The following is a 26,752-nucleotide window of genomic DNA, read 5'->3' as shown; positions in this document are numbered from 1 at the left end:
TTTTTAATTTTATTATGTTATGTTAATCACCATTAGAAATTTTAACAATATTTGTTCTTCTAATCCATGAGCATGGAATATTTTTCCATTTCTTTATGTCTTCCTCGATATCTTTCATGTGTGTTCTATAGTTTTCTGAGTACAGATCCTTTGCTTCTTTGGTTGGGTTTATTCCTGGGTATCTTACGGTTTTGGGTGCAATTGTAAATGGGATCAATTCCTTAATTTCTCTTTCTTCTGTCTCATTGCTAGTGTATAGAAATGCAAATGATTTCTGTGCCTTGATTTTATATCCTGCCACTTTGCTGAATTCCTGTATGAGTTCTAGCAATTTTGGGGTGGAGTCTTTTTGGGTTCTCCACATAAAGTTTCATGTTATCTGTGAAGAGTGAGAGTTTGATATCTTCCTTGCCCAATTGGATGCATTTTTTTTTTTTCTTTTTGTTGTCTGTGGTGATAGTGGACATCCCTGCCATGTTCCTGACCTCAGGGGAAAAACTCTCAGTTTTTCCCCATCAAGAATGTTATTTGCTGTGAACAGAATATAGCAATACACTGGATCCTATGTGTAGTTTGGTCTGTTTGTTAGAAAACTAGATCCCAAAATTGTAAAGAAAAACTTATATATGTACAAAAATAAAATTAAACACATTGAAATGATAGAATGTAAGTGTAAAAATGAAAATTTAAAGACAAAAATAAAAAAATAAAGAAGGAGTATAAACAGACAGGGGAACAGGACAGAGCAATACACTATATCCTGAGTGTATTTTGGTCTGTTTGTTAGAAGAGACTGCATCCCAAAATTATAAAGAAAGAAAAACATACATATACAAAAATAAAGTAATTACATTGAAAGGATGGAATGTAATTGTAAAGATGCAAATTAAAAAAAAGACTTTAACAAAAAAAGAAAAAGAAAAAAGAGAGAATATGATCAGACAGGTGAAGAGAACAGAGCAATACACTAGATTCTGGGTGTATTTTGGTCTGTTTGTTAGAAGAAACTGCATCCCAAAAATGTAAAGAAAGAAAAAAAAATATATATGTATCTATATATATGTGTAAAATATATGAAAAACATATATATATATATATAATTAAATACAACGAAAGGGTAGAATGTAAGTATAAAAAAGAAAATTAAAAATGATTTTAAAAAAAGTTGATAAAATAAGAAATTGGTTGAAAAAGGAAAGAGAAAAAAATTAAAATTGAAAGACTAAAGAATTGTGGGGAAAAAAACATGAATTCTATATACTATTTTACCCTAGTGCTGGAGTTTTGCAGTTCCCTGTGATTGGTAAACTTGGTCTTAGCCAGATGTTCTTGCTGATCTTCTGGGGGAGGGGCCTATTTCATCGATTCTCAGGTGTCTTTGCCCAAGGCAGAATTATTCCACCCTTGCCAGAGGGCCAGGCCAAGTAACCTGCTCCAGTTTGCTCTATGTGGCTTTTGTTCCCTGAAGGCTTTCCAAGCAGTTTTAGAGGATGAAAATGAAAATGACCGACTCCCAATTCCCAGCCCTGGAGCTGAAAGCTGAAAGCACACTGAAAAACTCAGTGTGCCCTCAGGGAAAAGCAGCCAATCACTCTTATCTCCCTGGTCTCCATCCACACTGCGTGCTCACCCAGCCTGTGGCTGACCATTTCTATCTTAGGCACGTGACCCCTTTTGAGTCTTCAAACTTCTGGGGCACAAACCCATGCTGCGCCTTCCTGGGGCGGGGGGCTGGTTCTTACAGTTCTGCCACTTGCTGGGCCCCAGAGAGTGGTCACTGAATCATGGCATGGTTCACGGTTTATGGCAACCCCAAGCTGAGAGCCCACTCCTGGGCTCTCTGTTTGCAACTGACTTCCTTGCTCAGATGCCTGGGAACTCTGCTGCACTCAGGCACCCTGGGTATTCTGTGACCCGGGCATCCTGAAACCACACTGTCTCACCTAGGATTCCACCCTGCTTTGCCACCTGAGCATCTTTTTGGCAGGGATGTCCCTCAGCAGAGCAGACTTTTTTAAAAGTTCCAGTTTTGTGCTCCACTGCTGTATCACTTTCCAGTGCTGGCTTACAGAGCCCCCCCCGCCCCACCACGGTCTATCTTCCCATATATCACCTTAGATTCACTTCTCTGCACCTCCTACCTTTCAGAAAGTGGTCACTTTTCTATTTGTAGAGTTGCAACTATTCTTTTTTTTTTTTTTTTAAAGATAAGTCTTTTCTTTTTTAAAGATTTTATTTATTTATTCATGAGAGACGGAGAGAGAAAGAGAGAGAGAGAGAGAGAGAGAGAGAGGCAGAGGGAGAAGCAGGCTCCCAAGGAGCAGGGAGCCCGATGCGGGACTCGATCCCAGGACCCTGGGATCACGACCTGAGCTGAAGGCAGACGCTTAACCATCTGAGCCACCCAGGCGCCCCCAACAGCTATTCTTTTCTTAGATCTCCAGTTCAGTTTGCAGGTGTTCAGAATGATTTGATAGCCATCTAGCTGAATTCCTGGGACCACATGAAACTAAGGCTCCTACTTCTCTGCCATCTTAGACTCAGAAAATTTCTTTTTAATGTGCTTTATGAAAGTCCCCATAGCTCTAGGTTCTTAGCCTTCCTTCTTTACCTTCAACTCTGCCTCACTCCAAAATAGTTTTCTACCATTTTAATTTTCCCCACCTTTGGGGACGTCTTTCATCCTATTTACCTGGATTGAAATCTCCGGAGGATCCCTACTCTTCCCAGTCACACATTTTACCAATCTTGGGTAGTTCAGTATGGAATAATAGTCAACTGCAGCCTGTACAGTCCCAAACCTCTCACACCAAATATTTCCTGCCTCTCATACCAAGTGTTTCCTGTATAAATTTTATCTTAGGCTGTGTAAGATTTGCCTGCATAGCATAAAATGAAGCAAACAAGAATACACAACTAATATTTTATTTTAAAAATTATAAAAATAATTGAGAGCAGAAATTCTCAAAATGAATTTTATGGAATTTTATGAGAATATATTAGGAACAGTGTAATCCAAATGTTTGGAAGACAAACATTGTCATGTGTCTTGATTTCTGCAATTTCAGTTGTGATGACACATCAAATGGTTTGTGGCTATTACAGAGCCATTATATTTTGGAATTTCTACATCTTGACTGTGAGAAAATAGTGTTTGTCTTTACCCAGGACCAAGTGAAATTTTTAGAAAAATGTTGTTCTTTCACTAAAATATGGTCGTGGAAGTAAGGTTTATGATTCTTGGCTTTAAGCAATTTTCAGGGTTGAGGAGGAAGATGTTCTTTTTAGTAACAATTAAAATGAAATTTCTTTGTAGAACAAAGCCTTGACACTTCAGAAGTCTCCTTGTTCAGAAGTATCTTGTTTTATTTTCCTCAGCCTTCCAAAGGAATTTGAAAAAATAAAAAGAAAAGAAAAGAAAAATTTCGACTCAGAGTTTTTGATGCATTGGGACGCACAACATTTTTCATTAACTCTCTTTTCTATTCACTGATGGGCATTGCAATCCCTGGAAGATATTGTATCAAATTATCTTTGAAACCGTTATGAAGTACTCCCTTTGCCAATAGATGGGGAATATGGAAGGTAGGGAAAGAGAGACTATCTTTGTGGCCTGCTCCACAAAGGACAACATGGTGTCATCCTTATACCAGAGTTTGCCAAACATGTGGTTCTTGACATTTTTTGCTCAGGGATTTGCCTATACAGTGCAAAATAAAGCAGACAGGAATGAAAAACTAAAGTTTTATTTTAAAAATTAAAAAGATGATTTAGTGCAGAAGTTCTCAATCTGATGCTTATGGAATTCAGACTACGTGTGGGACTTCCTGATAAATGGGCTCCTTACGTTTTTCTCTGTATAGGGTCTATATATTTTATTAGATTCTCAAGTGCAATTCAAGAGTCTCAAAAGGCTAATATGTATTGATGGTATGTGTCACAATTTATTGATACCAAATTAAGTGGATGTACATTTACCCTGTCCTGTGTAGCCTACTCTCTCACTGGTAACTGTCCTCGTTTGGGATTCACAATTGGAGAGCCTAAGAAGATGACTTGAGTAAACGTGTATTGACTTGGAAAGGTGATCAGAGAAGTAGGTGAGGGAATTGGGGGGGTGAGACAGGAAGGAAGAAAAGCCAAATGAAAGGTTTGCTGTCAATGTCACTTTATGGGTAACACATAAGTGCTTGACTCTGTAGGAACTTACGGAGACATAAACAAAATGTTTTTTTGCATTGTCCATCCTAAAAATAGAGACTGGAACACTTAAATACATTTAAATACAATATCCCTCAAAAATTGAAAATCCTCCTCAGAGGTTAAATTTATCTGCCACACTGTCTTTCCAGGTTGTAGCCACTGGAAGGATGAATGAGATTTATCTTCAGGGAAACCCCCAACGCAGAAAAGCAGGGAGCCACAGAGCATGCTAGTGATGAGGTGCTGTTCACACGTTCAGAATTGCCCACTGCCCCTGTAGTTGAAGTACAAGGAGGCCCTAAGAACATTTGACATGGGGAACAAAAATCATCACCTCAGTAATCAAACTGATATATCTGATTATTAAAATAAAGATATAAATAAAATATGTAATAAAACATAAAAATACTAGAGATTACATATTAGAAACATCTATGGTGTGGATAGGTGCACTTCAAATTAAATTTCTCCATTCATAAAATTTCTGTTTAAAAGTGGAACCACTTGGGGCGCCTGGGTGGCTCAGTTGGTTAAGCGACTGCCTTCGGCTCAGGTCATGATCCTGGAGTCCCGGGATCGAGTCCCGCATCGGGCTCCCTGCTCAGCAGGGAGTCTGCTTCTCCCTCCGACCCTCTTCCCTCTTGTGCTTTCTATCTCTCATTCTCTCTCTCTCTCAAATAAATAAATAAAATCTTTAAAAAAAAATAAATAAAAGTGGAACCACTTATCATGTGAGATGACCATGTGTTTTTATCCCTAGTTAGTCTTATACCAACAAGTTTTATTTACTAAGATTGTGGGCAATAATGCTGAAAGGTATAGGTAAATATGTTTAAATTAACAATGGAATGACAAATTAGAATAAAATATTTCAGTTTGCCATATTCTTATATTTGTGATATATGAATTATCTGTATTTATCTACCTATATCAATATCTACCTATCTGTCTATCTATATAAAGAGAGACAATATATATATCCTACAAAGACAGGTAGAATTTTCTTCTGTCCAATTCAATTTGCTTATTCTTTCATCCCAAATGGAGTGATGTTAGAAAAACATAAAGCAGTCTTGATTCTAAGCAGGCTCTTGGTGTAATATTGGTGAATTAAAACAATGTAACTTCAGTGACTGTATCTCTGATGAATGAGAGAGAATATAATCCTGTAGAAATATGTGGCAGTTGTCCACATAACACACATAGGCATAAGCACATTGTTCTTTAGGCCTTTCCTCTGGCAGATGAAATGTGGTATATACAGCACAGGAAACGGGTTTTCCAGTATCTGTGCCTACTCTAACAGGAAGACAGTCAGATTGTATTTACCATCTTGTCCGTATGTAATGCCAGTGCAACTGCACGTCTTGAATTTGTTTATTCTAAATTTTGGGAGGAGGAGAGTGTCTAGACAAAAGAATGGTTTGTCAGCTTCTTGCTATTGTCAGTCAAAAGCAGTATGTGCTTTGTGCCATGGTGCCCTGTTAGGTACATCCCCTTCAGAGTGTAGTGACGTTGTTAAAGTTGTAGATACACCTAGTTCACTCTTCGAGAAAAATAGACATTCTGCCCTGCAACAAGAAAGCAGAGAACAAGAACAGTTATCGCTTTAAACATTTAAGAATGAGGATCAAATTCTTTCTTTTTTTTTCTCCCTTTCTCTTACTGGCACTGACACAAATGTGTAGATAAGTCCAAGAAAAATACAAAACATCCAAATATTTTGAACATAAGTCATGCTAGTCTCAAAATCCCTGTAAGATACATCATACATAACAGATGGCTCACATGACATTGAGATGAAAAATAAAATGTTGCACAGCTTTGCATATTCTATGAAAAAGATTATTCAAAGATGTTGACTATTAGTTAAAAAAATAATTTGGGTGTTTTGTTATTTTAGAATTGAGCTGGAAGTTTTCCTGTACCTTACTTCCTAGCTTTTTGATGGCTCGGGTTTTTGTTTTTGTTTTTTTTAATAGATTTCGGATTATAGTTTTATATTCAGATACTGTTTTTAAGAATAACATTGTGAAAACAAAACTGCTTTATAAATTCTGGGCAACAATTTTCTTCAAAAATAACTTTGTTCCATGTAACATGTACTGTAGCAAATGATGAAGATTATCTGTTTTTACATTTTATCCATTTGTAAGTTTCTCCATATGATAGTGAATGTAGGCAATGTGTATATATAATATATATAATTTTTTTATTCTACTGTTCATGTATCTATGAACTGATTTTCTTAAATATTAGGAAAATATTTCTCAAAATCATCTAAAAGAAAACATACCTATTCCTGTTTGAATGTATGGTAAGAAATGCACATCCAAGAATCACTTTGAAAAAGGGATGTGACGAAGGTACTAGGATCCACAGGAATTAATGTATAACAGAATGGTAAAGATGAAATTCCTCTCTATGTTAATATGACTGAAAAAACATGAAAAAGGGGGTGGGTGGTTAGAGTGTCTCCCTAAGGGAAATTGTTTGTGCCAGAGATGGTGAGACAGACTGCTATAAAGTCTCTGTACCTAGAAATCTTTTGGATGCCCCCCTCCAAAGTATTTACTTCCCTCCATCTTGGCCTGCCTTCTCTGAAGTTCAAACTACTCTGGTCACTTCCACGAACTACTTGAAATTGTCTCACAGCTTTTACTGATGCAACCCTACAGTCCAAGCAGTCAACATGTGCTTTTCAAATTAGGTTACTTATGTGTTGAAGGAGCGGAAGTCCATAGAATGCAGGTGAAAAAAAAACAAACAAACAGTTTTTTCCCCCTTTCCAAACATATGGATACATAGACAGCCCCCCAACACACACACAGTGCACCCCAAGGTACCTGGTTCTTTAAATTCTTCAAGTCAGATCCATCCTATATCTTGAATCAATTTTAGGTTAGGTTTCATATTTTTTGGTCACATTTAGACGAGAGAATGTCAGTTTTAATCCTAAGAATTCTTAAGTGTGGCTATCAAAATGGCCAGTAAAAACTCAAAACAGTATTTTTAAAAAGCCTCTTGTCTCTCTCACCCTGGCTCTGCTTCATGCAACAAGCAGCAGCATGGGACATGGAAAGCTTCTTCTCTGTCTTGCCTGCTGTGGCTCTAGTTCCTCTCCTGTCCCCACCCCCAACTAGATTGCCTTTGGATCCTCCAGATTTAGATCAAGGAAAGGGAGAGAAGCAATGAGTAGGAGAGACCTGACTTCGCTGACAACATTGTAAACTATTCTAGCTGCTCTCATTGCAGGATTTAGATCTTAACTCTTTAGTAGAGCATTTTCAAAGTTCCTCAGAAGTGTCCTCACTGAAAAGGTCTGATTATAATTCCTCTGACATGAGTAATTGTATTTTTTCTTCCATTAGTTTCTTAAGAATAAAAACCTTAAGATCTGGGTAAACAGTGATTCCGGCCACACAGATTGTACCTTCCTGTTAGGTTCTTTTCACTCCTCCAGCTTAATAATTTTGAGACAGTCGTAGACTGGCTATTTTCCCAAGAAACAATCACACATACTTTGCTCCCACTGTCTGTGGTTGAACAGCACAATTTTCATCCACATGGAAGCGTCAGTCAGTTAGCAACGACGACAAGAACTGACAACAGAGTGTGTCACAGAATCTAAAGAAACTCTCTCTCTTATCCTTTCAATGTCAGTCCATTTGTTTCCCTAAATGTGTGTTGGCTTTGAGAGGTAAACAGTTTTTGATCATTTTTTCCAAGTCCCAAAGAAGTGGAATAGCATCTAACTTTCTAAAGGAGATACTTGGAGATACATTATGCCATTCTTGACTTAAAGCTTCATTCAAACTATGGCATTTTACTATGCTTGTAGATACAGAAACCATACACTTGAAAGAAAAATCATTTAAGATTAGGTTTGCACGTGAGTAAAAAATGCTCATGATATCCAGAACCTAAATAAGACAGAATTTTGTTTTTATCTCAGATAATAGTAGAAAGGTAAGGGGGTTCAAGCTAAATCATGACTCGGCTCTCACAAGGCCCTCCGGACTCTCCTTTGTTTTGTCTTATTTTAAAGTGGATGACTTCCAAATCTCAGATCACTGCATGCTCCAAGATGGCTTCTTCAGCTCTAGTCATCACTTTCACATTCCAGCCAGCAGGAGAGAAAAAGAAACTGAGAAGAAAAGGAGCAGGAGACAAGAAACATCTATGTTTTTTTAAGGAAGGTTACTTGAACTACCAGTTGATTCATCTGTTTATAACCCCATCGGCAAAAACTTATGTCAGGGCTGTATTTAGCTGCCAGAGAGACTGATAAATCGATCCCCTTAACCTTTGGGTGCTTTTGTATTCTCTCACTATGAAGTGTAAAGTACATAGATAGGTGGTGATTAGGGGTCTCTTCTCAACTTCTTATAGGTTATAGAATGAAATCTAAATTCCATAGTGAGGAACACAGCTGGATTAGCTGGCACCTGCCTACCTTTTCCATCTCAGGATTCCTCGCCTTTTTGCTGTGCTTCAGCCATGTAGGAATACTTTGTGTTTCTTGAACATTCCAGGCTCATCTCTAACTCCCTCCTTGACACTTGTGCTTCTTTCAACCCAGAACTTTCTTTTCTCAGAATTTCTCTTTGATAACTCCATTCATGTACATCCTCAATAATGCTTTCTGCAACTAGCTTATAAATCAGGAAGTACTTCTCTCCCTATCCCAATCGTTACTTTTTAATGTGTTTTCTTGTATGCAGAGAGGGTATGTCACTGTCTAAAATTATTTATTTGCTTATTTCTTATCTGTCTCCCCATAATCGCTGCAGATGGTGCTGTCTTCTTATCATTTAATCTTCAGTCCCTACAACTCTGCCAGGCGTATAGTAGGTACTTGATATTTATTGAATAAATGCATGCATATGCAAATGTTTTATTTTTTTTTTTTCAAATATAAAGCAGCTGCGAATGCAGGTGGTTGTGTCTGAATGCTTTATAGAAGTGTTTCATGGTGGTGGTTATGATTGTTGTTTTTATTCCTCCATCCCCTCAAAAAAGCCCTTCCTTGGGGTGCCTGGGTGGCACAGTCTGTTAAGCTCCCGACTCTTGGTTTAGGCTCAGGTCATGATCTCAGGGTCCTGAGATAGAGCCCCATGTTGGACTGTGCGTGGGGTGTGGAGTCTGCTTAAGACTCTCTCTCCCTCTGCCCCTCCCCACCGCCTTCTCTCTAAAATAATAAATCCTTAAAAAAAAAAAAACTGCCCTTCTTTACCTGCTTATTCTTTAACTAAGGTAATCCTAGTATTTGTTAAAATAATTCATGAAAATAATATAGTTTTTAAGGAATAAAAGCTACTATAGTTTACTTTCTCTAAGAAATGGGCTATATCACCCTGGGAACATTCAGTAATTCTCATTTCTTGCCTTTTTTTTTTTTAACACTATCTAAACCATAGAATTAATATTCCCATTTAGATAAACCACAGAGAATTAAAATGTCCTAATTTGTGTCCCTATTCAATTAAACTGTAATATTTCAAACATAGGTTTAGTTTTATCCTTTTACTACCCATTAGGTAAAAATAGTTCTCTATAGATACTTGATGGTTTAAACCATGATGTCTTATTATTCTTTAAAAACGCAATTTCTTTTCCCTGAAAACTCCTAAAGTCACAGAATGCCTGGATATATTTGTTAAACGATCCTAAGGGTATTGTTTTCCTCCTTTTCAGTAGTCCTTCACACAGTCTTAGAACAAGAACTGATTATGACTGTTGAATCACAGATCTGTACCTCTGAAACAAATAACGCAACATATGTTAAGAAAAAAGAAAAAGAAGAAGATAGCAGGAGAGGAAGAATGAAGGGGAGTAAGTCAGAGGGGGAGACGAACCAGGAGAGATGATGGACTCTGAAAAACAAACTGAGATTTCTGAAGGGGAGGAGGGTGGGGGGATGGGTTAGCCTGGTGATGGGTATTGAGGAGGGCACGTTCTGCATGGAGCACTGGGTGTTATGAACAAACAATGAATCATGGAACAGTACACCAAAACAAATTATGTAATATATGGTGATTAACATAACAATAAAAAATTAAAAAAAAAGAACTGATTATGATCTTTCAACGCCATATTTTGAGGCTTGGGCAAGAACAATGCATTTTCCCATTGCATATCATCTCCAACTTTTATCTTCTTAAAATAATCACATAAAAGTAATTCAAGACAACCTTAGATATGCAACTATTGACTCTTGCAGGCTTTTAATCACCTGAACTGCATTTGCACACTGATTCGCTAAGGAGGATTTCTCTAGCTTTCTCTTTTAATATGTTTAATTAAGGGGCAATATTAATTTATATTTTCTAAAATTAGATATTAGGTATTTTGATGCATGTTTTACAGACTTTGTATATGGACAAAATGTCTCTAAACAATTTGAACCATCAGATCATCTCAGTGTGTGTTCATTTTTATATGTATCTAAAATTAATATATATGTAATGGACTTATGCAGTACCTATTCTAAGCACTAACATATGAGATCTGCTTTGCTTTGCTTAATTCACACATTCTACCATTTGATTTTTTCTTTTTCTATCCAAAAGGTTTACATAAAACTTTCTGGACAGAAATTATAACTTTTATTTTTCTGCACCTTTAGTAATTACCTCCTGCGTGTTCTCATTATCCTTGCCTTGTTGATGTTGTGTTTATGCCACTTGGAAATAATCTGTACATGAAGAGTTTCTTAGGATGCCTTCCGGTCTGTACTACCTTAGCCTTTGTCCCACTTTTCTTTTAACTTTTTTTTTTAATCTTAGGTTGTGCATTTGTGAGGGTAAGTAGATATATGTGTAAATAACTAGTTGGGCATTATTTTAAGATGCTGATCTTTTTCTACTTATGTGTCTTGATAACCCTATTAGATTGCATATATTTGGTATACAGAATCCTCATTTTATTTGCTTTTTATCTGGCAAAATGCCAAGTAATTTTATTTGCCATCAGTAAAAATTTGGTAGCACCCATCTGAATATATATGAAACCCATTTTCCATGAAATTCTTCAGGGTCTGAAAAAGATATTGCGGGTTCAGTTCCAGACCACTGCAAAAAAGCAAGTCAATTGGATTTCTTTTTGTTTCCCAGTTCATATAAAAGTTATATTTACACTATATTGTAGTCTATTAAATGTACAATAGCATTATGTCTAAAAAAACAGTGTACATACCTTCATTTAAAAATACCTTATTTGTAAAAATTGATAACCATCATTTGAGCTTTTAGTGAGTCATAATCACTGATCACAGATATAATAATAATGAATATAATAATATGTAGTATTATTGAAATATATAATATATACTATAATGATGAAATACAGAATAATAATAATAATAATAATAATAAAAATTTTAAAGTTTGAAATATTGCTAGAATTACTAAAATGTGACACAGAGACATGAAGTGAGCAAATGCTGTTGGAAAATCGTGCTGATAGAGTTGCTTGATGCAGGGTTGTCACAAACCTTCAACTTATTAAAAAATACAATATCTGCAGAGTGCAATAAAGGAAAGCACAGTAAAACAAGGTATGCCTATATTATCCAAATCATCATTTCGTTAAAGACCACCCTAGTTAAGTCAATTTCTCCTATTTTCCCACTCTCTTGCTATCACACTACCCTAGTTTATATTCTTCAAAATAGGTATCTGTACCTACATTTTGAAATTTAATATAGTATGAATATATATGAATAAAGTAAATAAGAAAACACTTTGTACTTTTAAGCATAGTATTTATTGCATTTATTACGTATACATATACGTATATACATATATGGAATTATATGGAATGTTACTCAGCCATATAAAAGAATGAAATCTTACCATTTGCAACGACATGGATGGAGGTAGAGAGTATTGTGCTAAGCGAAATAAGTCAGTCATAGAAAGACAAATACCATATGATTTCACTCCTATGTGGAATTTAAGAAACAAAACAAAGCAAAAGAAAAGCAAAAAGAGGCAAACCAAGCAACAGATTCTTAACTATAGAGAACACACTGATGGTTACCAGAAGGGAGGTGGGGAGGGGTTGGGTTAAGTAGATGATGGGGATTAGGGAGGGCACTTGTTGTCATACCGCACTGGGTGTTGTATAGAAGTGTTGAATCACACTGTACACTGTGTACCTGAAACTAAGATTACACTCTACATTAACTAACTGGAATTTAAATAAAAATTAAAAACAAAACAAAACAAACAAACAAAACACAAAGTAGCTGTGGAAATAAAAATAGAAATATACAATATCATTAAATTTTACCTAGGTTGATTTTCTTGTCAACATTATAACTTTTGCAGCCTGCTGTTCTGTTAAAAGAGGAGATTAGCACATGCTTAGAGGGCTACTAATGAATTTTCCCATTATATAATCAGAAGGATTAAAAGTAAATAATTTCATAGCTCTGTGGTTCAAAGTTATTTAAGTACAATGATTCTGCATCCCCTAAGATCATCCCCAGAATCACCAGAACCCACTTTTGGCACGATATCCATGGAGCAAAGGTGCCCCAGTGCATGAAAGCTTTAATCACTCTGGGTTCAAGGAAAAATGAATAACAGAGAAATACTAACCACGAATTTTCTACTCAACATTTTTTTTCAAATATTAGCCAGATTCTTGCCAATAGTTGATATTTAGGGTTATTATCTTTAACTATAGCATAAAAAACTCATATGTTGGCAAATACATTTAAATACTTGGGTTTTTCAAGTTTGGGTAACAAGATTATATGTTTATAAAATTTTTTCCACCATATCTCTTTCTTTCTCTTTTTCTCTTGCTCTTACTCTCTCTCAAGCATGCATTTTTTACTCTTCTTAATTATACATAGTTAAAAGTCTCAATTACTTACATACATGTATATTTGGAATAAAGTTTTAAAATTTAAAGTAATATATATTATGCCACACATATTAATACCTCGTGTTTCCTAAATATAAATCTAGTGCCGATACATTATTACTTTGCAAAATGTTATACCAAATTAGAAGTTTAATAGGTGAGTTATAACTTCTTATTCTGAAGATATATGGATTTACTCTCATGAACATATGTGGGGAAATAGATATTCTCTCTTGAAATATACAATTTAGAATCACTTTTGTTGGTCCCTCACTTTCTATTGAATTTAACTTGGAGATTTTTTCAACTTTGGTCAGGAGACACAGCTTTCACCATTTATCAAAGGTTTTTCTTTGGAGATGTAAATAAATTATTTCCAATTGGAATGAGGCTCACATCTTCTATGGTAGGCACCTGTCTATGGTAACGAGACTAAGCCCACCACTTCATTATTCACATGCCACATGGCAGATGGCAGATGACAATGACCTTTAGTCATTTTGTCCAGTGAGAGATTAAAGTTAGCTCATAAATTGCCAATCTGCTGAGCCATCTGGTCTTTCACGGTGGATTTTCTTTAAGTCATTCACAAAGCTTAGGAAAATAATTTATTGACCACCTATGTTCTATGTATTAAGGACTGTCTTACAATGATAACCTGTAAACATTTTGGGATGAACAGTGTTCTATAAATGCTCCATGTGAAATATGTACAGTATATCTTGTACCTATGTATTTTTAAGGTAATTAAATTCCTTTCACATTAGATGTTTGACATCTCATATGTTTTCTGCTATGGGAGTGAGGTGGGTAGAGTATAAATAGGCTCAATGTGAACTCAAATAGTGAAGAATTTTACTTAGAACTATCCGTAAAATTTATAGATAAGGAGGTGGTTTATATTTTTGTAACACTTATTTTGCCATTATTGTTGCTTTAAAGTGAAATCGGAAGAATTTACAACAAATTTAAGATCCAGTGCTTAACTTTGTAACACAACAAAAGATTCCAATAAACTGTCAATCTGACCTTGATCTCAAGCAGGTAATTTCCAACTTCCCATATTCTGAATATGAGGTGCTCTGAAAAGAGCAGATCACCCATACAGTATTGGTAATTATGAAAGTTTGGGGCATTTTATGGTTGTGAATATCCAAAATTGATGTTCACATTTTTGGAATTTAGAGATTATTTCAGTTAAACACTTTACAATGAAAACTAACTTATATGTTAATTTTTACGTCAATTATTCTTAAAATAAATATGGTGTGTTGAGACATATACTACTATAATCCTTGGTGATTCCTAAAATTAATATATCAAGCAATTATTTTCTGAAAGTACAAGTGAAAGTAATTATTACAGGAAGGGCTAGCCAACACTTTAACCAAGCCAGCTGTTTCCTTGGCAAGCGAATGATAGCAATTATTTATTCTTTTAAATGCATGATTACTATTATTATCAATGTTATTTAATAAAATAGGCATCATAGGAACAATCACATTTTTTCTCTCCCTTTTTCCTCCCCTTTTTTCTCCTAATTCCATGACTGCTAAATTGGTGATGGTCTCTGACTTCAGGGAGCTTGCCAAATGAGAGAAGTATATGCGTGGTCCTTGACTTCTGTATTTCCTGGCATTCCTTCCGGAGTCCACTATTCATGATGAGTATAGCAGGCCAAGAAGATTCCATCCGTCTCTTGGCTGCAAGGTAGATGCCGCATTTATCATTGTTAAAAAGGGAAGACAATGGGAAACACTTGAGGTAAGTGTACAAAATCTAGGGTAGAGGGTTAAGTTAAACTATAAAATGATATTTGACGGAAAATGTGAATGTTTGGAAATTCTTTAAGGCTCTTTTCTTTTCTTTCTTTTTTTTTAAGATTCTATTTATTTATTTGACAGAGAGAGATAGCAGGAGCAGGAACACAAGCAGGAGGAGTGGGAGAGGGAGAAGCAGGCTTCCTGCCGAGCAGGGAGCCCGATGTGGGGCTCGATTCCAGGACCCTGGGATCATGACCTGAGCGGAAGGCAGATGCTTAACGACTGAGCCACCCAGGAGCCCTAAGGCTCTTTTCTGATAGTTACTTTCCCCCTTGCTCTCTGTGTAAAGCACAGGTTAGCCTGACCTGCAGTCAGGGGACTGCTTCATCTCCACTCCTTTCACACATGCACATACCACCTTCACTACCACTTACTTACTAGTTTCCTTTAAGTTGACTTGTTTGAGACCTGAAAATTGTAATGCATGCTTTCTTGGCAAAAAGAAGACTAATACCAATACCCACTGATATAGCTAAAAATAAATCTAATAGAAATGAAAGAAATATAAAAGGTTTTATAGATATTGTTGCTTAACCAAAGCTCTAGCATGAGGTCTTCTATTTCTTTCCCAGAAAGGGGAATTATTAAGTATTAGAGAGGTATCTAACGCAGGGTATTTTCATACTACAGCTTCTTCCTTGACTAATACAGACTATAAAAAGAAGTATAAAACAAGTCATTTTCAGGTTCTGAGTCAATGTAATTAGAGTATGTGTCTACGTGCCACCTAAAATCATTTCTCCATATCACATTTTGGTAACCCTGGAATAGGTGTTATTCTTTAAAGTCAGCGCTATCTAAATTTTAACCCAATTTCTGCCATTTTCCAACTTTGTGTCTTTAGGGACTCATAATTACCTGACACCCCCCCTCTTTTTCTTATTTTATAAACCTTGGGGCATTACTTATTTCAGAAGGAAGCAGTGAAGACTGAATGAGGATGTATGTAACAATTTGTCCTGTAGCTGTACAGTTTCTGAAACAGTTGGTCGTTATCATAATTTTTGAAGGGGGAGCATCAAATGAAATTATGAAACTGCTAGTCAAGGCATGCTAATGTCCAGGAAGGCTGTTGGTATTCTTGACTTTCGAAAACATAAATTTCATCATGACATATTTGTGGTTCTTTGACATTATTTTTTCTACTTGGATTTTTTTTCATTTCTTCTTGGATTACTTTAAATCAAAGTAAAATATTTTGTAAATTGACATCAGTTTTTAATAAAACCAAAAAATGAACAAATTTTTAATAAAGTTGGATTTTCCAAATATAACTTGCCATCCCACATGCTCTTCTTATAGTGTGGTATCTCTCATCCCGCATGCTCTTCTTACTATGTAAGGTTGGCAGAACTCGGTGGGTGTTTGTGACTATTTCCACCACTGTAGTACAGAGGGAATGATGTAAGATGCATTCTGAATTCAAGTCATAAAAGAACATGCATCTACCACATTGTTCATCAACATACTTGCACTAGAACCCTGTATTGCCGTGTGAGGAGTGTGATGGTCCTGAGGGTTGCAATGTGAAAAAGTCCAAACCAGCCCCCACAGAGAGAGACTGCAGAGAAGTCCTGGAAAGAGGGGCCTGGGAAGACCCTGTTCCTCCACATCCCCCTCTACTGTCCCAGCTCCAGCTACCATCTGATAACTACCATGTAAGAGACCCCGAGCCAGAGATTGCAGCCAAGACCGTCCTACAGAAACCATGAGAGAAAATAAAAGAATGTTAATTGTTTTAAGTCTCAAAATTTTGGAGTCATATGTTTAACAATAACTAACCAGAACAATGATCCAACATGATACAGCTCTTCATGTTTTTATACACACTGCCATATATTACAAGTGCTTTTCCTTTCTTTCTTCTTTTCCAAATGGCAGTAGGCTACTGTTCTGTCTGGAAAACATTATTTTCCTAAATGTTACCTTCTGGTAATCCCAGGATCTGTTCTATTGTTCTACTTTTTTTTTTTTTGGCTATGTTATTTTTTTATATGTTTTATTTTTCCTTCAATGATAAGATATTAGAAAGTATGAGAGGATTTTAAATAGATAATTTATAATAATTATAAATTATTATCTATGTTTTTAAGTTGGAATTATGGGAGGGGGATTAAAGTTTCTCATTAAGAAAAAAAGATCAGAAAATGCTGATGTTAAAAGAAGACCATAAAGATAATGCATGCCGTCTTGAAGAAAGACTTTCCCAGTCTGTAGTTAGAGGATATTTGGATTACTCAAATATCCCTTTTCTTTTTCAGAAGCCCAGAGGAAACAAGAAATGGCAATAATTAATTACATATTTTTTAAAGAAAAATTAGTTTAGGAAAAATAATTAGTTGAATAATTTCTGGTATTTATAAATAGCTGAGAAAATACCCCCATAATACGACAGAATGATCAACAGTAAAAGAAATAAAAAGAATGACTCAGAAAAAAAAAAATTTTGTGCCATTATCTTGGAGGAAAAAAAGTGGTTAAATTATTTTTGGCAAAGTATCTAGAACTATAACAAAAGTTCAACTTTCTTGAGGTCTAGTTTCTCCAGTCAACCTCTCTCTCTAAACTGCTACCAATTTTATACTCAGTAGAAACATTGTCACAAGGTTACTTGGTCCTTTTTGCTCTGATATTTTTCAACCAAGGTATCAGTGTAAGAAGCAATTTTATTGGGAAGAAGTTTTATGTGCTTCTATTTAATACTGATAACAACAACAACAACAACAAGCATAGCATTTTGGTTCTTTGTTTGTTTTAGTTTGTTTTGAATGATAGACTCTAAATTGTCAACAAAGACTGAAAATTCATTGTGTGAGAATAATAGCCAAATCCAATATGAATCCATTTTGGTATCTTCTGACTACCAAGGGAGTGATGCATTCTACTTTCATTGTTTTTGTCTGTTTTCCTACTTCTACAAGTGATGTTTACAATAGGCTATCACCCAGGTTAAGCCTAGTATCAACTCCTTCTGATCTGTGTTTTATTTTGCTTTACTACTTCAGCGGCATGTGTAGCTTACTCCTTGCCCCCACAGAACTTTGGGAGTTTTGCCCTTTAATAAATACCTTTAGAATGGGGCCCTTCCTTCTTTTGTTAAAAATCTCTCTTTGCATTCAAGTTACTAGCTTGTATGTTTCTATTGTGCACACATACACTGACACCCACATATACAAGAGAGGGAGATAAAAAAGGAGACAGGAGAGAGAGAGTGTAGATTGTTTTCTTTGTTTCCAATCAGTTATAATATCTCTGTCCAGTAAGACATCAGGGTCAGGATGTAAAGATTTTGTAAATATTACTTTAGATAACTACAGTAATATTTTATCTGAAGCTGAATAAAGACTATAATGATAGATCTATTCACATAAAAAGAAATATATGATAATGTAATGTAAATGTTAATTTAAAAAATTGTCGTTTCTTATTAGGAGGAGATGTGCTAAACCTATTGCTTCTCTGACGTGTGGGATTGAGTAGTTACACATGTATTTAACGGCACTGATCTTTGTCATTCTTGTATGGCATTTCACTGTGATTTGCTTATACTTGAAACAGAAAAGAAAACACATTTCCACTTCTAACAGGAAGAAGATTATAATACTCACTACACATTTTCTTTTTTCCTCTCCTTGAAACACTATAGTATATACCGGTTGCTCAGCACAGTCTACAGAAATATCTTCCAAGAGAAGTTACTAGAATGAAAGTATCGTATACTGTCTGGACAGACTTTGACAGTCCACTTTAAGAAACTAAATTTCTTCACTAGATTTATTATGAGGACCCTCATGACTACTTTCACTATTTGTTTTTATTTATTTCCCCTCCAAATCATCTGAAATTCTCGGGGAAAATTATTTATAAGAGCACCATATAATGACATTGCCATAAAACTTTTTAAAAAATGAGTATTCATAAATTTCCCTAAATTAGACCTTCTGAGTTAAAAACTGAATTTGAAAATTCAATTTGACTCTGCCTTGTGGTGTACACGTGTTGTCTAAAGTTCTAGAATATTTATTTTTTAAGTGTCAAAAATGACATTTTAAAGTAACCTTTTGTTGTAGACAGGTTTAAAATAATCACTATAGTTCTTTATAATGCTCACAAAAAAAAAGAATTTTAATTGCTGAGCAGAGTACTCAGTGCTAATAAAAGGCTCTGTGCAGAACACAAGGGTTTGTTTCACTAGAAAATATTTTGAAGTAATTTGCCTTTTACATTATGCTATGATGGGATGGGGCATTGCCTACTCTCAGGATTCAAATAAAACACATAATTTCAAGTTAACCTAAATTTGAGCCATATAAACATTTAATTAAGAATGAATGAAATATTGTGCTTGAGCAAAATATAAATAAAAAGCATCTGTTGGGCAATTTCTGAAAGGCAAGTGGTATTATATTCTGTTATAGGCATTCTTAAAAGAAATGTATATCATAATTTAAAATGGCAGACATTTTTCCTTATAAATACTGCCAACTAGTTTTATAGATAGTGTTATTCTAGAAGGCTACTCACATCCTGCCAAAGTACATACTAAATAATCTTATTTTTTTCCCCATTAGACTGACTCTGCCCATCCTGCAGAACTTGACTTTTGTTAAGAAGTTGGGGCACATAAGATGACATTACCTACACTGAGTGAGCACCACATTGATCAATTTCACTTCCTGCAACTACTTTTACTCAGATTTTCCAACTCATTTTTGGTCATTTACTCAAAAAGTTATCTTTTTTCACTTTTGAATACTATCCTTAAAAATGATGAAAATGCAGCTGTACATAAGTGGAGAATATTTTTTGGTAAATTACCTTATGAAATTTGTGGACAACATTTTAAAAGTCCCTAACAATTTAATTAAAAAAAATCTTTTTTATTTTAACTGGCTAATTCACACTGGAACCTTTTCCTGTGTTTTTTTCTATGTGAAATTTGGGAACAACCCTTTAAAGTTCATTTTTGTTTGTTTTTAAACTCACTTTTATTGAAGTACCATCTACATACAATAAAATTTACCATTTTAAATGTATGATTCAAAGAGTTTTGACAGGGATATGCAGCTATGTAACTACTACCAGAATCAATACATAGAACACATTTATCACTCTGTGATAGTTCTATCGTGTCCCCCTAGAGTCAGGCCACTCCCCTCAACCCCCATGGAAATCACTTATCTGATTTCTAATTATAGTCTTGCCTTTTCCAGAATGCCATATAAATGAAATCATACAGTATGTAGTCTTTTGTGTCTGACTTATTTCTCTGAACATAATGTGTTTGAGGTTCATCAAGACTGTTGCATGTTTTCACAGTCCATTCCTTTTAATTGCTGAGTAGTATCTTACTGCAATTTGTTTATTCATTCACTGGTTGATTGCTTCCAGTTTTTAGCTAATTTAAATAGTGTTGCTTTGAATATTGGAATATATATCTTGTGTATTGTTCAGGGTTCTCCAGAGAAACAGAACCAGTAAGATATATATATATATCTCAATAATTTGGTGGCTCATGTTTAAGCATTAGTCTGACCTTACAGTGAGAATTGCAGTTACTGAATTGAGAAACTCCATGAAATGGGAGTAGTTGGATCCTGGGGTAGCAAGGAAAATGGCAGGCAGACACTTAACCAACCAACCAAATTAGACTCTTACAGTCTCTTGCTCCCCAAGCTGCAGCATTAAATACAAAGTCTTTACCTACTAAACCCATATCAAGAAATTCAGCTTTATTTACTTTATTTTGTTCCACCATTATCTCATGGTGGTATTGATATTCATTTTCAGATACATTCCCCAGATTTCTGTTTCAATTTCCAAGTCTATTTTAAAAAATTTTTTTTGTTATTATGTTATGTTAATCACCATACATTACATCATTAGTTTTTTTAAATTTTTTTTTACTTTTTTTTGTAAAGAAAATATCCTTTATTTTTTATTTATTTTTTTACATTTTTAAAAAGATTTTAATTATTTAAGAGAGAGAGAATGAGAGATAGCACGAGAGGGAAGAGGGTCAGAGAGAGAAGCAGACTCCCTGCTGAGCAGGGAGCCCAATGTGGGACTCGATCCCGGGACACCAGGATCATGACCTGAGCCGAAGGCAGTCGCTTAAGCAACTGAGCCACCCAGGCGCCCACATCATTAGTTTTTTTTTTTTTTTAATTTTTTATTGTTATCTTAATCACCATATATTACATAATTTGTTTTGGTGTAGTGTTCCATGTTTCATTGTTTGTGTATAACACCCAGTGCTCCATGCAGTATATGCGCAAGTCTTTTGGAGTGTAGTATACCTCTGATGGGTCACATTTTGTGCCTCATCTTTAGGGGTCTGTTGGGACTTGAGTCTAGTTATAAGTCTAAAGTGATAGTGGGGGTGTTTCCTAAGGAAACTTAACATTACTTTGAATAGCACTGCCTCATGGGAGGCCATTACAGTTTTCTTAGACAATCCAGAGTTAATAACATCAGATAGGGGTGGTGAATGAGGCAGGGAGGCCTCTTCCACTGCCAAATTGACTCATCAGAATTTAGGGGCTCAGTATCCTTAGCTTCATCAGGATCTCTCCACATGTCCCTGTTCCAACTTTAAGGACCTCATTTCTTCCCAGGCAGTGCCCTCACATTAACACTAATACCCTATGAGATTGGGAGTTCAATTTGGGCTGCTATTCAGATAATCACAGAATGGGACTGGGTTTGACTTTTAGCAATCTCAGCTCTGTGGCTACAAGTGATGGAGGTCTCTTTCAGGGCACATACAGAGCTTTCAGATCATTTATGCAGCATTTGGGCTGGACATTTGAATCCATGAACTAATCTTTTCCTCACTTTGCAGTGACATTAGGAGCAACCAGTTAATCTTGTTATAGTCATTAATTTTTCAAAAATGTTTGTTTGAGGGTTTTATATACATAATCATCCAGCTCCTTTCTTCTTTTTTTAATATTTTTTTTATTATGTTATGTTAATCACCATAACCAATGTCCCATCTCAGCAGTCAAGCCATATAATTTCCGTCTTAGGCTTTTTATTCTATTTAGAACTTCAATTGATTGAATGAATGCTACCCATGTTAGAGAAAGCAATCTGCTTAGTCTACTGATTCAAAAGGTAATCTCATTCAAAAAACACCCCCAGAGACATACATGGAATGATGTTTGACGAAATATCTGGCCCAATTAGGTTGACACATGAGATAAACTATCAGAAGATGTTTCATTTCTCTTGTGTAAAAACTTAGGGGTGAAATTGCTTGATCCTATAATAAGTGTATGTTTATATTTCTAAAAAAACACCGAACTGTTTTCCAAAGTGTTTGTACCATGCAAGATTTCAACCAGCAATGTATAAGTGTTCTATCTGCTCTGATCCTCACTAACACTGGGTATTGTCGATATATGTAATTTAAAGAATTTTTCTTCATTGTGTGGGTGGTATCTCTTTGATGACACTTAAAATAGTTTTATTGAGGTATAATTGACATATAAACTTCACCTATTTGAAGTGTATATTTTGATAAGCTTTGACATTACGTGTAAAACCATAAAACCATTCCTACAAACATGAAAATATGTATCATGAAGTTCTCCCAGTTCTTTCCTTGACCCACACCTACCCTATATATATAATTTTTTACCTGACTTTTTTCACTCAGCATAATTATTTTGAGATTTGTTCTTGTTCTTGTATGTATCAATGGTCCTTTCTCTTTTATTACTAAGTAGTTTTTAATTTATGGTAAACCATATTTGTATATTTATTCACCTGTTTATGGATATTTGGCTTGTTTCCCCTTGTGAATTATTGCAAATAAATTTGCTCTAAGTTTTTATGTACAAATTTCTGTATAGACACACATTTCCTTTTCTCCCGGATAAATACCTGAGTTTTGAATGGCTGTATCCCATAGAATATACGTATTTAACATTTTAAGAAATTTTGGAAAAATAAATGATATTGATTTTGGAAACCCTAAACTATTATTTTAGTTTACTAGTCAATTTTACAATTATTGAATATAATCAATACATATTATGTGGGAATTTTCAGAGTGTAATTTAAATTTACATTACAAAATATTATTCACAGTATCACACATAGTACAGTCCCTTGCATGTGTGAGGGGTATGTATGTGTAGGGAATGTTCTGGGAAGCTATAAAACAAAGTAAACAATGTGTTTATTTATTTATTTATGGAAATGAGGAATAGAAGTTAGGGAATGGAGATTGAATGGGGTTTCCAACCTTAAGGTTTATATAAACTTTTTTTTTTTTACTGTACATAAAGTGTTATTTGATTATTTGAACCAAGAATGGAGTCATTTATTTCTTGAAAAATGAAAAGTAGCATTTGTTACATGATTGAATACTATATGTATTTGCCTTTACATTTTATTTATTTTTTATTTTTTTATTTTTAATTTTTTGCCTTCACATTTTAAAGCAAAATAAAAATTAAATTAAATAAAACAATAAACCTAGTTGTTTCTGCAAGGCTCAATTGCTGGAACTCCCTACTGGGTACCTGCTCTTACCCTAGGACCTAAGTTTAACCATTATGAAATAACAATAATAAGAGCAGCACAGGAAACTTTTCCCCCAAAGAAAATTTAATTATCATTTATAATATCAATACACTTATTGAAAACATCTGTGCATGTCCATGTTAAAGATTTATACTTTCTTTTCATTTTTTAACCAAACATTCCAATGAACTTTATAATTGAATGTGGGCAACTCATACTTGCCCACAGTTGAGAGAAAATTTTGAAAAAGGAAGCATGGCACATTTATTTTTAGGAACAATTAAATTTGTGCTATTGTGAGTGAACATTGAAGATATACAGTTTTGCATTTGTGACAGTTCTTATAATCTAATTTTTAAGATGGTTTTCTTTTAGATGAGACACTCCTAGGATCATTTCCTAGGAAATTATAAATTCTCCAGATTTAAATTTATGTCTGGATAAAGAGAGTTGAAAATTTCAGAAATGAAATTTGCCTCTTCTAAATATACTTAACAGTTATCCATTATTCTTTATTTGTCATTTTATTTCTAGTGTACCACATAATCTTATGGAAAAAAATACTAATTCTGGAAAAGGAAATATAGATAAGAAATAACTTGAATCAAATTATATGATTTATTTTACTGAATCTTCTTCAATGGTTAATCTCTCCAGTAAGCTTCACATTCTAATTCTGCTAACCATATTTGCATATTTTCAAATTTGTCATTTTTCAGTAGTTTTGATTATTATCGCTCATAGAACTGAATCCAGTATTTTGAAGCATAAATCTTTCCTCAATAGCAAGAGACAACATCATAACTTTCTAGGCTTATTAGAAAAAATTTGTTTGAATTATTAATTATCTAAATCTTATTAAAAACTGAAAGATGTGATACTTTGGGGAAAACACTTTATTTAAAAAATTTTTTTTAAAGATTTATTTATTTTTTTTAGAGGGGTGGGGAAGGGGCAGAGAGAGAGAGAGAATCTCAAGCAGACTCCCTCTTGAGCATGAAACCCAATGTGGGACTTGATCCCATGATCCTGAGATCATGACCTGAACCGAAACCAAGGCTCAGACACCCAAATACCTGAGCCACCCAGGCACCCCTTGGGGAAATCACTTTAATAATGTGCACTTTCCTACATTTTTATTATGTATTCTGCACTTATATTTAGCTAAGTGTCATAAAAATGAATAACATCACTAAGTTACTTTAACTCAGTGATTCTCAAACTTACCAGAAAAAAGCCTCCTTTTCACATCAAATGTTTTGTAACAAACACCTTACTGAAATTAGTAGATAGTGTAACTTTACTCTCACATACAACTTAAAAAACAAACAAACCCTATATAAAGCTGTAATGCTAATATAAAGGATAAATAAAAAAGGGAGTGATTCATAATAAATTAATACTTTTCATATGAAATGTATAGGCATGATTACACAGGTAGGTATAATGAAGAAGACACACACTTGTACCTTCTCACTGAGCCAGCAAGTAGGGCGAACGGGACAGATACAGAAACAGACCGATACAAATTTGAGGTGGGGGATTCAGAAAATAATTCTCAATACATTTTCAAACCAAACAAAATTTTCTATTGATTTAATAGTAGTTACCATCTGTGCAGAGTAAATTGTGAAAAATACTTTGCATTTTTATGTAAAACAGAGTTAACATCTAAGTTAAATGTATCAATAAATACATTTCCCATCTAGGTAAATGTCCAGCAGTGCATTTGTAACTCAGATAGCTTTCTGGGTAACTCTTTATAGTGCAAGACTTGAGTGCATTTGAGCATGTCTGCTGTTCCTTGTCTCTTTCTATGAAACACCAGTAAATGTCTCCCTCACCTCTACAGATTTGAAAATGCCCCAGTGAGAATGACTACCTACTATGGTTAATGAGTAGCATTACAAAAAACTATATATATATTTTAAGAGAAAAACATAGAAAAGTCTTTGGAATCTTGGGGTGGGACAATTCTTTGACTTCACACTAAAAACATGGTTTATAAAAGGAAAATTTGGTAAGTTGGGCTTTATCAAATTTAAAATCTTTTGATCTATGAAGGATAATAAGATGATGAAAAAAATGAGCTGTTTCTGGGAGCTCTGGAAGAAAATATTTGCAAATCATATATCAGACAAAGAACTATTATCTATAATATATAAAACAGCTCTCAAAACTCAAATGCATTAAAACGACCAAATATTCCAATTAGAAAATAGACAAAACGTGAAGAAAACTTTCACGGCAGAGGATATACAGAGAGGAAATAAGCACATGTTTAATTGTTCAACATCATGAGCTATTAGAGAAATTAAAACCACCATAAGGTATCACTTCTTTATTGTATAAACCTAACAGAATGGCTGAGTTTAAAAATAGTGACAACTCCACATTCTGATGAGGATGCAGAGAAAATTGCTGGTGAAAATATAAAATATTGCAATCATTCTGGAAAACTATTTGACAGTTTCTTTAAGGAACCTAAACATGCATCCTTCATATGACCCAATATTTGAAATCTGAGGCATTCATTCCTAAGAAATGAAAACTTATATTCATACAAAACTTATACATAAATGTATATAGCACCTTTATTCATAATGTCCTTTAGTGGATTGAGTGAAAGTTTCTGATTAAAAATGAAATTTAACTTTAAAGAAATCCAGAAAAAAATAATGAGCAAACCTGGCCAAGATAATCTTGTAAGAGAATATTGAGGAGATACTTATATTACTAAATATTAAAATATGTAAATACAGTTGGCAAATGATGTATTATCATCACAAATATTAAAAGGTATACCAATAAAACAGAACAAAATAGCCCCCAGAAAATAAATACAATGTTGTGTGAGTTATATATGTGTGTGTCATATTGTATATTGCATAATATGACACATATACTTATAAATGATGACTTGACAATACCCATGAAAAGAAATGAAAGGAGCCAAGATTATCCAACCTAACAAATATTCATAGTAATGAGAATTATATCAATAAATATTTTCTTTATAATTTGGCAGAAATTTAAAATACAATTAGGCTTGGAATAATGATATAAAATATTTCATATATTACTATTAGAAATTTAATTTTATTAAAATTTTTAAAAATCATATCAAATACCAGTTTACTCATTTCTAGTATCCTACTTTAAGGATAAAATTGAAAAAGTGGTCAAAATATTTTTCATAATCTTGACTATTATGCAAAAGTTTATCTGATAAAATACTTATAATATTTAATAACTGGAAAAGAAAAAATAGTTAAGTAAAATATTGAATATATGGTTTATAGGATTAAAATTAT

At 34.3% G+C, this 26,752-nt stretch overlaps 1 long non-coding RNA gene across 1 annotated transcript in view; it reads right to left on the bottom strand.

The window, feature by feature from the left end:
- Positions 1-5,570: 5,570 nt before the first annotated feature.
- The window catches only part of LOC141372496 (uncharacterized), a 62,573-nt gene continuing 41,391 nt past the window's right edge, over positions 5,571-26,752 (bottom strand). Inside the window, exon 3 of the long non-coding RNA XR_012377760.1 lies at positions 5,571-5,774. This is a non-coding gene — a long non-coding RNA (uncharacterized lncRNA). The remainder of the gene's footprint in view (positions 5,775-26,752) is intronic.

The sequence above is a fragment of the Callorhinus ursinus genome, unplaced genomic scaffold, assembly GCF_003265705.2.
Source record: "Callorhinus ursinus isolate GAN/ISIS: 27379988/994484 unplaced genomic scaffold, GSC_fseal_2.0 scaffold4, whole genome shotgun sequence".
NCBI lineage: Eukaryota > Metazoa > Chordata > Mammalia > Carnivora > Otariidae > Callorhinus > Callorhinus ursinus.
This window is presented reverse-complemented; position numbering and strand designations above follow the sequence as displayed.